Raw genomic sequence first — 15,310 nt, forward strand, 5'->3', positions numbered from 1 at the left:
CTTTCTGTATACTTGTATTTTAATCGTATCCCTTACAAACAGCATGCAGCTGGATTATTTTTTAAAGAAGCCAACTAAACAATCTTTAAATTTAGACAAATTTTATGTCTTTACCGGAGGATATAATTACTGATTTTAGAGAGAGGAAGGGAGACAGAGAGGGGAGAGAGAGAAAGAGAGAGACATCAACCAGTTGCCTCCCGTACATTCCCTGACCGGGGATTGGATCCATGTGCCTTGTCTGGGGATTGAACCCATAACCTTTCAGTGCACGGGATGACTCTCCAACCAACGGAGCTGCTGGCCATGACTAGACAAAATATATGTAATATAATTAGTCTTTATTTGGGTACAAATCTTTATTAATACTTTCTCTTTGTCTTCACTTTCTTGCCTTTGTTCACATTTAAAAATAATTTCATGTTTTCTACTAATTGAAACTTAAGCACTCTTTCTAATCTTGTTGAGTCCCTAGAAATTATATCTTGCATACTAATTTATCAAAATTAAAAGTTAGTACTTTTTGCTCTCAGACTACTCAGGGACCTTATAAAACACTAAGAACATCCTTTCAAGTGAGATACTATTGTAATGTATTTTAATTTCATTTTTTAAACTTCATACTATATTGTTATTATAAATAATCCTTGTTTATTAGACTTACCCCATGTATTTTACCAGTGTTTTCTTTTTCTGAAAATGCATTCTTTAGAATTTATCTTTAGTAAGGGTTTGGTATTTGTCTGAAAACTTTTTTTTTATTTTGCCCATATTCTTTTTCTAACAGTTTTATCGAGATAATTAACATAACACACAATTAACTCATGGTTTTTGGTATGTTACAGTTTTAATTTTTTTAAAGTTGTGGCAAAATATACATAACATAAAATTTACCATTTTAATCATCTTCAACTATAAAGAATGTCTTCATTTTTTAAAGCTATTTCTGTGGTGTATAGAATTCTGGGTTGATAGTTACTTCAGTACATTGTAGTTACCATTCTTTTGTTAGTTGACCTCCATTGTTACTGTTGAGAAGTCAGCTGCCACTCTCATTGTCACTTACTTGTAGATATGCCTGTTTTGGCAGGCTGCTCTTCAGGATTTCTTCTGTGTCTTTGGTAGTCGTCAGTTTACATGATACACTTTTTAAACATTTATTCTGCTTAGGACTTGGGGACTTTTAAAATAAGAGGATTGAAATCTTTCATCACTTCAAATACTGTCTTTGTCACAGTCTCTCTGCTTTTGCATCTCTAATCATATTTCAGATATTCTCACTCTGTGCTGTCTTCTTTCATGAGGCTGTCTTTCTGTGCTGCATTTCTTCCATTTCTGCCCTTGTTAAGTTCCTATATCTGTTGTTATGGAATTTGTATCCATTTTATAGCTCAGGAGGTGGAGACTCAGTGAGGTTGGGTAACTTCCCTAAGATTACCCAGCTTGAGGGTAACATAGTAGCCGGCCGTAGCTAGCTCTGTCTGACTGCAGCGCCCAGGCTCCTGACTAATGTCTTACTATCGCCCAGTGAGCACTACTTTATGGTTTTTATGAACACTTTTTAGATACTTACACATAAGCTCATGTGTTATTTTTTCAGCCTATACTTTCCAAATCTCAAATTTTGCTTTGATTTGCAATGTCTTCATTGTCCTAACCTAGCTTTGCCAAATTCATTTCCAGTCTCTTCTGGTCACCTGCTGATGATTTTTCACCGAGTTTCCCACAGATTCCCATGAAAAGTACCACACTAGCGATGAAAACCAAGTATTCCTTTGGAGCTCTGTGAATGCAATCATGTATTTTTTTTTTATCTGTAGGTATGATTTGTAAAGTAGTTTTATCTTCATGTATAATTTCTTTTATTTTTAGGTTGATATCAGTAGAAAATGACAGTGATTTTCCTGATTGCAGAGAGTATAATACGGAATTTATCAAGTGAGTGTTCTGTATGGAAAACTTGAGGGTAGTACTGCACATTTGTAAGGTTGAAATACCTGCTGTGTGAGCAGGGCGATGGGATGCACCATTCATCGTTCTGACTTCTCACACCTCTAGGTCTGTCTTCAGGGAAGTCTTATCTGGGGTCTAGCGAGTGCAGTAGACATATGGTCATGACTTAGCATTTGTGCTGTCCAGGAGCTGGATTCTCATTCTAGAAGAGAGTTTCTGTACATTTTTTATAGGCAGTGGAACTTGAAAAGAGCTGGCATTTATGAAATTGCTTATGTACAAGAAGAGGAAACGAAATATCCCTATGTTTGAAATGTCATAAAAATCTTTAACTGTGGTTAAGAGAGGAATCAATTAAAATGGCTTTTACTATATAGACTTGGCTTTATTAAATTATATCTTTACTTTTATCCTCAAGAACAAAAATTTCAAACTTTAAAGGCCTGGAGTCAAGTAAGACTATTAAGAGGCAATTCAATTATTTCTATCCATCTTCATAGTATTTGCCTAGATTTGAAGTATTCAGAAAGAGACATTGGAAATTCTAATCTTAGAGCATTGGAATCATTCGTGCATTTCCTTGCTTAAGACGACATAACCTGCAAAAAATTATGATACCTCGACATCTTTGCATATTGGGTCTTAACAGGCAAAGAAACTAATATATAAGCCATGATTATTAGGCTTTTAAAAATTTATTTGCTCCTAGGTATACAAGTGATTTGAAAGGTGGGATCTAGGACTACATTGGTAAACAGAATTTGCTTCTTTGTGTCAACTTAGAAATGCATTTATTATTTAATTTTGTAGAACAAATATACCGCCTGGAATAAGTGGAGGATGTATTCACTAAAGTACATTGAGTAACTCCTGATGAATTTTTTGGTGTTTCACTGTCTAGTTAATAAAATAAAAGCTTAATATTCAAGCTTTTAATTTGAGGAAATACATGGGAACAATATTGGGAAAGTAGGGTACTAGCTCAATTTTTAAAAAGGTCACTTTCAGTTTTGTGCATATTTGTGTTGTTATATAAGTTTTATAATTTCCTAATGAATGTAAGATTTAATTAAAAATGTGCAGTTTTTCAAAATTGCACCTTTGAGTATTGTTAAGTGAATTGCTTGCTTCACTTGAGGATCTAGAACAAATTGTTTTCCATAAACCATGCCTATCAAAACAAAAAAATAATACATGTATTTGGCTAGGTCTGTTCACTCTCTATTATCTCCTTTTGGGCTCTTCTGTCAAAACTGAGAACACATAGTACCCAGAGCCTTTTCTATAGGAGCATAGCAAGTCACCCTTCCTTCTTCGGCCCCCACAAGATTACACGTTGCCATCAGACTCTCTCGTAGCGATGACAAGGTGGTCTTCTTGAGTATTCTAGTGAGACAGATGCAGCCTTAATTAAAAGAAAAGACACCAGAGGACTAGACAGTATTTTATTTTCATAATAAGTATACTACAAGTGATACTGAAAATGGAAGTACTTTTGTTTTGATTAGTTGTAGGCAAATCCGACATGGGAATGAAAGAAGCCTTTTGCTCACTGTTTCCACTAAGAACTGGTGACCTATTGCAGAGTCCTGGCAGCAAACATTTCAGTGATAATTGACCAAGATAGCAGCAGGTTTGCTGCTGAAAAGTAGTTATGTCAGGAGACAATGCAATCTCTGGTTTTCTGAGAGCCGGTTTATCTCTGGTTACTTGATATTTACACTAGTATTTTAAAATCAGGTGTATTTTAGACTTGGCTACATATTTAAAAAAGCGAAGTCAAATGGGAAAGATGTTTTGAAGATTAGAATCATTGTGGCTGAAATCCACTTCACATGAGATCTTAAATCAGACCATAATGTGAGTCCCAGAGGAAAACAACTAAATTCAGTCATTTGCCTAGTGTGTTCTGTATAATTTTTTATTAAACTTGGTTTTGTTCCACATGCAACTTTGTCCTAAATATTCCAGTTTTCAAAAAGCTTTTTCATACTTATGCCCAGGTGGTCAAATCTGATTGGATAATACTGCCTCAGTGTTCTAACTCTTAAATCATCTGAAGCAATAATTAGCATTTAAAACATACAGTGACATCATTTGTAAATTCCTTAAAATTTTCTACTTATCAAAATACCAAATATAATTAAACACAATTACTGCTTAAATATGATGAAGGCTCTGGCTTCCGAAAGTTCCTCTTTTTCATAGAGAGTTAAACGATGTTAAGGTGCTGGGAGGCAGGTGTCTGGGAGGCAGGTGTCTGGCTTCTCAGAGTCACGGTCCACCCGACAAGGACAGATGTCCCCAGCTGGGGTTGGTCTTGTGCTGGTAATGATGGTATCATAAAGGACAAATGAGGGATTTTATTTAAAAATCCAGTATATTTTATGTGATTAGTAAGTCATTAATTGTGGAAAGAATAAATATAAAAAACAATTATCACTGTTGTAACAAAAGTAACTGGGTCATATTTTGGCTCCTCTATTATGTTTTTCCCTAAAGTCTCAGAAGGCTAAATTGTTTGCTATATACTCTCCAAAAGTCAGCTATAAGTGGTAAAAATGAGCAGTTATCTAAATTCAGCAGCATATGATTTGGGGAAAATGTCCTATTATTAGGTTTTAAAGTGAAAAACATTGACTGCAAAATTCAGTTTGAAGGGAAAAAAAAATAGGTAAGATGACTCTGCAAACCAGCCCCTTGCCTTAGCTGTGATCTGCAATGTGGGATGACTGCCCGCCCTCTTTCCTTAAAATAAATCTGTTTCACTCTCATTCCTTGGACTAAGCTAATACTTTGCTCTCCAAACCAAACACTTCATCATAAAAACAGAGATGGAAATAAGATAAAACATGAATTGACAAATAATGCCTTTGGATTTGTCTTAGAGTTGTCAACATACTGTAAGCAGTCAAGCAAGCATAGTCTGGAAAATATCATTTTATTTTAATTCTTTAACCCTTTTTTTTTTATTGCTTTTAGAGAGAGAGGGAGGGAGAAAGAGAAACATCTATGCGAGAGAGCAGCGTTGATCGGTTGCCTCCCGCACATGCCCGGGCCAGGGATCATACACGCCCGGACTAGACCAAACCCACAACCTATGTATGTGCCCTGACAGGGGATAGAACCACAAACCTTTGGCTATGGGATGGCGCTCCAACCAACTGAGCCACACTGGCCAGGGCCAGAAAAGATTTTAAAGGTTCCTGGGAGAAGTGACTTTACTGGAGGTGCACCGTGCCCTGCAAAAAGCAGTGTGTCGGCAGCAGCAGAAGTGCTTCTGGATAGCTCAGGGAGGCTTCTATCTCCCACACTTTAATCATGCTGAAGTAAACGCTCTGTATTTGCTATTCAAATGCAACCTCAAGGCAAGACTCTGAGACCCTTCTTCCTGACTAAGTTGTTATCCAAGGGTCTTTTGTACCAGAATTTGTAGCTGGTGCTTTTGCAGAATTTGTAGCTACTTGGATTTTAAGTTGTAGCACTACCTGCCAGTAAAGAGTTGAGCAAGTGTCCTTGACCCAGGCCCAACCTCTCTGGGCTTTGGTTTCCTCCTCGGTAAAGTGAAGGGAGTGGATTTCAGAGGTCACAAAGTCCATCTTCCCGGGACAGGAAGAGATAAGTTGCTGAGACTGGTGGGGCCGGGGGAGTGTGTAGCTCCTAGGACAAAGTTTGGATGCGGTAGGAGGTCAAGTGCCCCACGCGGGCTGAACAATCCTGTGTAAAGATGATGATCGTTGGGTTAGATGGTTTGTAAGGCCACTTCCAGTGCTCATGTTTTGTGATGTTTTTAAACCATTATGCACACTGGGCCCTTTACGGCCTTGTGCTTATTTTCCTATCTGTATCTTTTCTCCTCTGCTTCCGAGGGAAACAGCTGTATCTGCAAATTCAGTTCGGTATCAGATAGAAGAAAGCTGGTCAGGGTAAGTTTAAAGTCAATGCTAATGCCTCATGAAACATTTTTTTCTGAAAGAAATTTTATCTTCATCCTTTGGCTTATCATAATGTGCCTAACTTGAATTAGCATTTGTTTATGTTTATATTAATATGCTGGTTGGTTTAATCCTTAATAGCTAACAAAAGCTTTCTCTTACTCATATCGATACTTGTGTTATATGTCTGTACCTGTTACATCAAAGTTGTGGGTAAAATACTCAAGAATTTTTGATAGTCGTTGTGCCAACCTAAATTGCTAGAGCCGACCTTTAATCTCCTTACATATGATATGTTTATTTTCACTAACAGGTGGCTTCTTAACTTTATTGGCTTGTTGGTTAGACCAAAACAAATACTTTTCATTCCTAGGGGACTTTGCAAAGTGATTTCATGTATATTTTCTGACTTAGTCCTTTCAAGTCCTACTAGGCAACCAGAATAAAATGAGGAAACAGATTCAGAGGGGGATCCGGTTACAACTGCAGCCCTTCAACTCTGGTCTCTGATGATCTGTACCTTTCCCTTCCCCTCACCAAATCCCCACGCAGGTGGTATGTGGGCTTGATCCAAGCGAATCTCTGAAGGGGAGGGGCTTGTATTTGTTTTCCTGTGTCCTCCACCTGTGCCCATTTTTTATATGGGGGTCTTTTTCTCTTCACCCTCCACCTCTGAGCCTCTGCTCATGTGTTTATTTTGTATGAGACCCGTTGAGGAGCTGGCAGAACAGCCCAGTGCCCCCATGGGATTGCCCTCTCGCTTCAGGACCATCACCATGATGCCCACCTTTGTCCTCAGCAGGACTTACCCTGGCCACACCTCATTTCTTGAGATCAGATAGTTATCTAGATCCTGAGAGCTCTTTCATTCATTCGTTTCATTTTTAGAGCCTTGCTATGTCAGGCGCTCGGCTGGGCAGTGCTGGAGGAAGAAAGACAGCTCGAACTCCAAAGGGACATTAGCCACTAAAAAAATGAACATGTCTACATGGTACTGTGGGTGGCAACCTTGGCGCTATGGAGCCCTCTGGGGTGCAGAGGACACAGGGGAGAGAAAGGCAATTTTTCCAGGGCAATTGGAGGGATAGGGAAGGTTTCATTGAGGAGTTCATTTGAGCTGAGCCCTGAAAAATGTGTTCAGCAGCGAGGGAAGTAAGGCAAAAGGCATTTCCTCAGCAGAACCAGCATGAAATAAAGGCTCTAGTGGCAACTAGAAATGATTTGCCCTTCCATATTGTCCAAATAACACTAATATTTTAATACAGAGTCTTAAATGGCTTTATGTAAAGGAGTGAGTTATAAGAGGATTTCATGAACTGTGGCCAAGCAGGCAGGGAATTATTTTAACTGAAGAGTTTTACAGCATCTCTTGAACAACATCTCCAAGGTGGCTTCCTTTTATTCCAGCTCAGTGGGTTCAGATCCAAGTGCTTTTTGGAATTGACTTTTGCATCAGTTTTAGGTTGCTGCTATCTCGTGGTTTCTATTTCAAAGTTTTCACAGGGCATGCCAGTGTTTGTTTGTAACAATACGTTTACTAAGCTTGCAAAAAAATGTTGCTGTTGATGAACCTTGCGCTTTGTTGACAAGAGTGATCCTTTTATTTGCCTGCCTCTCTTTTCCCATCAGCAGTGTGCAATTCCATGCCTCTGGGTTTGCACTGTTTTATTTCATGACGTTGAATGAATGTTAGAGCTGGCTCTGCAAATGCATTGCCTTAATCTTGTTGCCTGCAGTGAGATGCTGTTAATATTTTCTCCACATGTGAACTCAGTGTTTTCCTTTAGCTTTTCTTTAATTTCCATGTGGTTAATCCCCTTCCACTGCAGGGAGCCTAGATATTTATAGATTTCCCCCTTCCACTCTACCTCTAATAATTTGCTTTCTACATTCAGCGAGCACATCCATCACAATAAATGGTCTTTTCCCTGTTAGTATTGACTTGCATTTATATAACCCAGACTCTCTTTTTATATTGTTATTAACGTTCACGGTAATTTTCAGTGGCTTGGGAGGCTGGGGATGAGAGCTGGCGCAGAGATCCAATGACTCATGTCGTGACGCCTGGTCTCAGGTTTTATTACTAAGTCAAAACCAAGATTATCTGGGTTTTTTTCCTTAATTGACCCAATATAAAATGAGAATATTAAATAAGCATCTCTAAATTATTCCTCATTTCATTAAATGTCCTTGACTTGATAGCCCCTTTTTGCACCAAAAGATGCAAAGTATTCCCATTACTAGTGTTGAACATTTTCATGATTGTAAACCCAGTTTTATAAACTTTTATAGCCCCTAGTAGATGTAAATAGGGGACTGAGTTAAGAGCAGTTAACATTGGCCAAGCTTAAATGCTATGGCTGTCTGCTCGCTCGATGTAATTTAACAGAGTCTCGCATGATGTAGTTTTTAAATTCTTATATTCTTTTTATACTTCATTTGTACTCTTCTACTACAGGGTACTATTTTTCTCTCACTATGCATGTCACCAGTCTGCAGATGTAGGAAAGGGGCGAACTGGCAGGACTTGTACTGCTGTTCATATTATTTACTGCTTTTACAGCTCATGCAGATTTCTCAGAAAACATCTTGCAAAGTAGCATGGCGCGCTTCCGAGAGCCTCCTGAACCAGTCGTTTTGCTGTAAACCAGAGTCCTGTGCTGACCATTTTGATTGTTCGGTAACCGCGTCAGACGTTAATGGCATTTCCATGATTCCGGTTGTACGTGCCTTTTATTTCATAATTGAACTATTTGAATATTGTGACATTAGGAGCATTTAATATTTGTTTCAAAATCCTGTGTCTTTGTTAAATTTTTCTGTAGTAAATCCTGTATGTTGAAAATATTTCTTTTTGATTATTCCAGAAGTTCTTGTTTCTAGTTATGACCTTTGTAGCCTTTTTTTGTATCTCCAATATAAATTGAATAATCAGTTAAGTTTTGCTTTTTAGGATTCATTCTTCTCCACTACCCTATGTCATTAAATTACAGATTGTAAGCCTAATTTTCCTATCAATTCTAAAGTATCCCGGGGGTCTCTGCGACCCCTGTGGTGCCTGGGTTCATGATATGCTGCACACCAGGTAGGCAGTGATGAGACTGGTTTTAATTTACACATTTTAATTCAAATTAACTCCATCCTTTTAAAGAGTGAGATTAAGAAATATTAAAGTCCACTCATCTTAATTAACAAGGTTTCCATTGTCGAAGACATTTTTGGCACCCTTGCCTTTGTCTTTGCCAGGCAGGAAAATGTCAAAACTTCACAATCACGGCTCACCTGTGTGTGAGTGTCAGTGTGCGTCCTTATGTAGTGTGGACTAGTGCCATCCCTTGTTTCCTAATGCTTCTTGGCTGTTTTAAAATTCAAATTTACCCCTAAAGGAAAAAAAATTCACCACTATTGAGAGTATTCCAAAGATTTGGCTGAATGAGGCTCACAGAACTGGTTGGCAGGTGAAGACCAAAGGAGAAGGGGGCTCAGGGATGTGTCTGAGAATGTGGCAGTAAAGGACGCAAACACAGCGGGGTCACACTGCAAAGCAGAGTGGTTTAGGAACCCCCTGCTAGCATGGCCTCCGTTAGACTTAACCCGCTGCTACCAGTTGTCCACAGAGTCTTGTGTCGCCTCCTCCTGGTGCAGTTGTCCCAGGTGAGAATGTTGTGCCAGCACCTGTGAGTGAGAATGTGTGAATTCTTTAGGAAGCACAGCAGTTTCTCACCCAAAGTCACACAACAGGGTTTCCGCACAATTGTCCATTGCAAATTTGTTTACATTAAACATTGGTATTATAGATGCATCTTTGGAATGCTTGAATTAGTTAAAATGAGTATGAATTACTTTTGGAATTTGGAAAGTAGACTACAGAATCATTATTAAAAAAACAGATGTTTTTCTTTTGAGTTCCAAGCAGAGTTTACACCTGTACTATGATATGGTGGAGATACTTAGACGGCTGATGCTCCCCCAGCTCACTGCTCCTCGTCTCCCAGCAGGAGACTTGGGGCAGTAACTTACACACAGTGTGAGTTGGTGGGAGAAATCAGGTAAGCAGGGCAAAGAAATAGTAGTGAAATGTGCACACATTCCCCCCACCCACCCCCATCCCCGGTAAAACTCCACCATCTTCAGTTTCATCTCTTGTCTGATTTGGAAGGGCCAAAGTACATTAAGAGTAATGAAAACAGAACAACCCAACAAGAAAACCTGGAAAGGCAATCACACTGCTCCACGCTAACAGAACTCTCCAGGAGCCTCTGGAGACCACTCCAGAAGCCTCTGGAGACCACTCCAGAGGTGTGACCACTGTTAGCTGGAAAAGTGTGAGCTTAGGGGTATTTAGAGGAAACATTTTTCTTCATTTTCTTCTCAAAGTAAAAGGGAGCAGTGAGGCAAAGGAAAATATAGGTGGGTAACTATAGTCATTGTCCCCTTAGGAAAATTGGTGATAAAGTGCTGATGCACCTTTTTACTTTATCAAGTCATTTTTCTAATTGGCTGTTCTTGAAATAGTGTTTTTTTCCGTTTGCTCATTCACTTCTATTTTTCTGTTAATGTTCTTTTTAGGAAAGGGGCCAACTCCACCCCAGTGAATGATCAAATGTTGAAGCTAGTATATCTTGGTGTAATAAGCTCATTAAATTTCTTGCCTTTCCTTGCGGTAAGTGGGGAAGTGCTGCTTGCGGCCCATTTTTGCAGCGTAGAACCTGTCTTCTGTGAGAGCCACGGAAGCTCCTCTTTGATAATTAGTCTCCTGTCTTATTCAGAGCTGTTAGCAACTCTAGTCACTGCCAACACTTGCGGATGTGCAGAGCCCTGTGAGCTTCCTATGGCTGCTGCTGCAGATGACATTTGGCGATGCTTCTGGAAGTGTTTCTCAACTTCTCTTAAAGCAGTGGTTCTCAAACTTAAGGGCTTATTAAAACCGCAGATTTCTGGGCTCCGCTTGCACAGGGTGATTCAGTGTGAGATACAGCCTGACAATTTGCATATCTGACAAGTTTCCAGGTGCTGCTAATGCTGATGCTGCTGGTCCCGTGACCACACTTTGAGAGCCACTGGGATTTTTAGCTGCAACAGGTATGTAAACAACCTAAGTAAAACGGGGAAACTGGTGCAGTGAGGAATTGAGCTAATACTTGTTAACTATCACGGGGTGCAGAGTATTATGGGAGGAGTCTGGGAACTAGTTCAGGTAAGTGTATACAACTTCTGCTCCCTAGGATCTTAATATCAACTGTAACACAGCGTTTTGGTTTTCTAAGTAATTTGAATAATCTCACAGAACGCTATTTAACAAAATTCTCCCTTTCATTTAAAATAGTACTCTAATAGTTTTTTGTTCAGTACGTAAATGCAGAATTATTTCCATAAGCAGCAATTGACTATTTCTGACTTTTCCCCTATAAGACAATTTGAGAATGTTATTTTAAAATAGAAAAGATGTGGGCTTCAAAAAATCTTTGTAAATATGTTGCAATACTAAAAATGATTTCACTGTTGAAATCCATTTGATTTGTAAAAGCAGACTTTGTTAACGTTTTGGACCTGTTTTCTAGAAGTGGTTGCTTTTATTAAGATTCTGCAGGTCAGAGGCCTCTGGACCAGACGTAGGTTATGGGTAGTGTTTTAGACCACCCCTGATTTTGCTTTGGGGAGCCAAAGAGCTTTGGGTCGTCTCAGCCCTGCCGTTTAGGCAAATTGTGCATCCTATGTGATGAACCAATTTTTAGCTTGTTGACACTATCGTATATGTTTTCTATTTCTTTACTTTGTGTCCTTTATTATTCTTCACTCTAATTATTTGACTTTAATTTGCTACTTTTCTTTGAACTTTGTGTGAGATAAAATCTTAGATTATTGATTATCCGAATTTTGTCTTTTCTAATACATGCATATAAGTCTATACATTTCCCTCTAAGCACAGCTTTAGTAGCCTCCAATGAGTTTTGATATGTGTGATTTTTATTATGTCAGTGTGAAGTGTATTCTATTTCTATTGTGATTTCTTGCATTTATGAGTTATGTAAAGTATATGTCTTACTATGTAAACAATTGGGGGTTATTTAATGTCCTGAGCTTAAGGTTTTTTTTTTAAATATATTTTATTGATTATGCTATTACATTTCTCCCATTTCCCCCCCTTCACTCCACTCCATCTTGCGCACCCCCTCCCTGCACATTTCCCCCCTATAGTTTGTGTCCATGTGTCATACATATAAATTCTTTGGCTTCCACATTTCCTACACTACTCTTACCCTCCCCCTGTCTATTTTCTACCTACCATTTATGCTACTTGTTCTCTGTGCCTTTCCCCCCTCTCTCCCCCTCCCACTCCCATGTTGATGACCCTCCATGTGAGCTCCATTTCTGTGGTTCTGTTCCTGTTCTAGTTGTTTCCTTAGTTTGCTTTTGTTTTTGTTTTAGGTGTGATTGTTAATAACTGTGAGTTTGCTGTCATTTTTACTGTTCATTTTTTTTAATCTTCTTTTTCTTAGATAAATCCCTTTAAAATTTCATATAATAAGGGCTTGGTGATGATGAACTCCTTTAACTTGACCCTATCTGAGAAGCACTTTCTCTGCTCTTCCATTCTAAATGAAAGCTTTGCTGGATAGAGCAATCTTGGATGTAGGTCCTTGTCTTTCATGACTTCAAATACTTCTTTCCAGCCCCTTCTTGCCTCTAAGGTCTCTTTGGAGAAATCAGCTGATAGTCTTATGGGAACTCCTTTGTAGGTAACCGTGTCCTTTTCTCTTGCTGCTTCTAAGATTCTCTCCTTCTCTTTAATCTTGGGGAATGTAATTATGATGTGCCTTGGTGTGTTCCTCCTTGGGTCCAGCTTCTTTGGGACTCTCTGAGCTTCCTGAACTTCCTGGAAGTCTATTTCCTTTGCCAGATGAGGGAAGTTCTCCTTCATTATTTGTTCAAATAAGTTTTCAATTTTTTGTTCTTCCTTTTCTCCTTCTGGCACCCCTATAATTTGGATGTTGGAACATTTCAAGATGTCCTGGAGGTTCCTAAGCCTCTCCTCATTTTTCCGAATTCTTGTTTCTTCATTCTTTTCTGGTTGGATGTTTCTTTCTTCCTTCTGGTCCACACCGTTGATTTGAGTTCCAGTTTCCTTCCCATCACTATTGGTTCCCTGTACATTTTCCTTTGTTTCTCTTAGCACAGCCTTCATTTTTTCATCTAATTTGTGACCAAATTCAACCAATTCTGTGAGTGTCTTAATAACCAGTGTTTTGAACTGTGCATCTGATAGGTTGTCTATCTCTTCATCACATAGTTGTATTTTTTCTGGAGCTTTGAAGTGTTCTGTCATTTGGGCCATTTTTTTTTTTTGTCTTGGCACATCTGTTACTTTAAGGGGTGGAGCCTTAGGTGTTCACCAGAGCAGGGTAACGCTGGTTGCTGGGCTGTGACGCTGTATGTGGGGGAGGGGCCGATAGGGAGCAATGGCACTTGCTCCACTCTCTGCTGGGTTTCAGTCACTTCCCTTGCTACCCACAATCACATTGGGCTCCTCCTGTGCTGATTCCTGAGTGGGTGGTTTGTGTACCTTCTAGGACCCCGTGGTTCTCTCCAAGGACTTCTCCTGTGAGGCTGGGAGTTTCTCCCGCTAACGCCTCAACCCCCACAGGTGTTTTCAATCAGAGGTTTGAGGCTTTATTTCCCTGTGCTGGAACTCCGGGTTTTGCAGTCTGTCACCTGGTCCACCAGCTGCTGCCCCACCAGCCAGCTGCAGCTTTGCCCACCCCGCTCCACAATCCACCACCTCACTGGGTTGCCAGCCACTGCCTTGCCTTGAGTCCCCCCCCCCCCCCCCCCCACCACCTGTCTCCGCCCCTCCTACCGGTCTGGATGAGTGTTTCTTCTTTATCTCCTTGGTTATTGGACTTCCATACAGTTCAATTTTCTGTCAGTTCTGGGTGTTTTTTGTTTTTAAATTGTCATTGTCCTTTTGGTTGTGCAAAGAGGCACAGTGTGTCTACCTACGCCTCCATCTTGGCTGGAACTCATCAGGTTCTTTATTTTTTAAGTATAACAGTTGCTGGGAGGACCAACTAAGCTAATGTTACCAATGTATCTGGTATATCTGGTATAATATCTGGCAGTCAATGTTCAACGAACAGTACTGTTGTATTATTTTGTGTGTGTGTGATCCAGGGGTCCAAGGTAGAAAACCTAGATCCTTGACCTTTCTGTACAATACTTTGAGTTGGAAAAAAACCCAGTTTCTATCCACAGTGTATCTGAACCATCCACAATGTTTGTACTTTACAGATTTACCTGATAGAAATTTTTTGACTGATGGATTCAGCTATTCCTTTTTCAGGGCTCACTTGTCTGCTGATGTTATTGTATAGCAAAAGCATGAACCAGTCTGATGCTAGTTTTCATTTAAATGACTTCATATCCTAGAATCTAAGATATACATGTTTACTTTTGAAAATTAAGATGCATTTAAATTATATATATATATTGAATGTACTATTATTTTAATGAAACTTTGAAAAATTAATGTTGTATCTTAACATTTGTTAGTGTCTTGTAATTGAAGAAATATAAATATAGCTTTAGTTGTTGATTTTGACCTACCAAATTGATTTTATAACTCAGAAATGGATCATATTCTATAGCTTGGAAAATGCTATATCATAGTTTATTTCCTGGGGTTCTCAGGTTGCTGTACAGGGTTCTGTGAGCCAGGAAGTTAGACAGATGGTTGTTAGGCATGTATTCAACCAGAGCCACAGTGTTGTAAAGCAGTTTGTCTTTGGCCTCTTTGCTCTCCTGGTAACTCTCTCCGTCTTCTATGCCTCCCGCTACTATAAGATCCCTAATATGAACAGCATTTGGCAACTATAGTTTTAATTCAAAGGTTCATAGCACACTCACGTGGTGAGCAGTGAAAAAGGTTCTGAGTAGTTTCACTTTTCTTCAGGATTGTCCATGTACAGTTATCCCAAAGCCAGAGCAGATGCTGCCCGTAGGAGGGGCTGAGTCTCTTCCAGTACCACCAACTACAAGCAAGGACTCTGTCAGGTTGGTGCAGTTTTACTCCAACATGTTGCAGAAGAGGTTTGGTGCAATAATCGGTTTCCCAAGGTTTCTTTAAATCAAGTTTTCCTGAAATGTTTGATTGCTATTTGGTAAAAAAAAAATTACCCAGCTGATTCTTCCGTGCAGCCAGGGTTGAGGGCCACTTGGGACATTTCATTTTTCTTCTCGACTTTCTTGGCCAGCCTCTCCCACAGAATGACTCTACCCTACATGACCAGCTTAAGAGAGATTGCTTTTTATTTCGATATGAAAAGTTGACATAAGTGGAGCCATTTTAAAACAGAGCTAGAGCAGCCATTTGGGGGACTGCCTTGCATGTCTTACTCTGGAAACCTTTGGTATCTTTGAACAGG

Source organism: Desmodus rotundus, chromosome 1 (assembly GCF_022682495.2).
Source record: "Desmodus rotundus isolate HL8 chromosome 1, HLdesRot8A.1, whole genome shotgun sequence".
Lineage (NCBI taxonomy): Eukaryota > Metazoa > Chordata > Mammalia > Chiroptera > Phyllostomidae > Desmodus > Desmodus rotundus.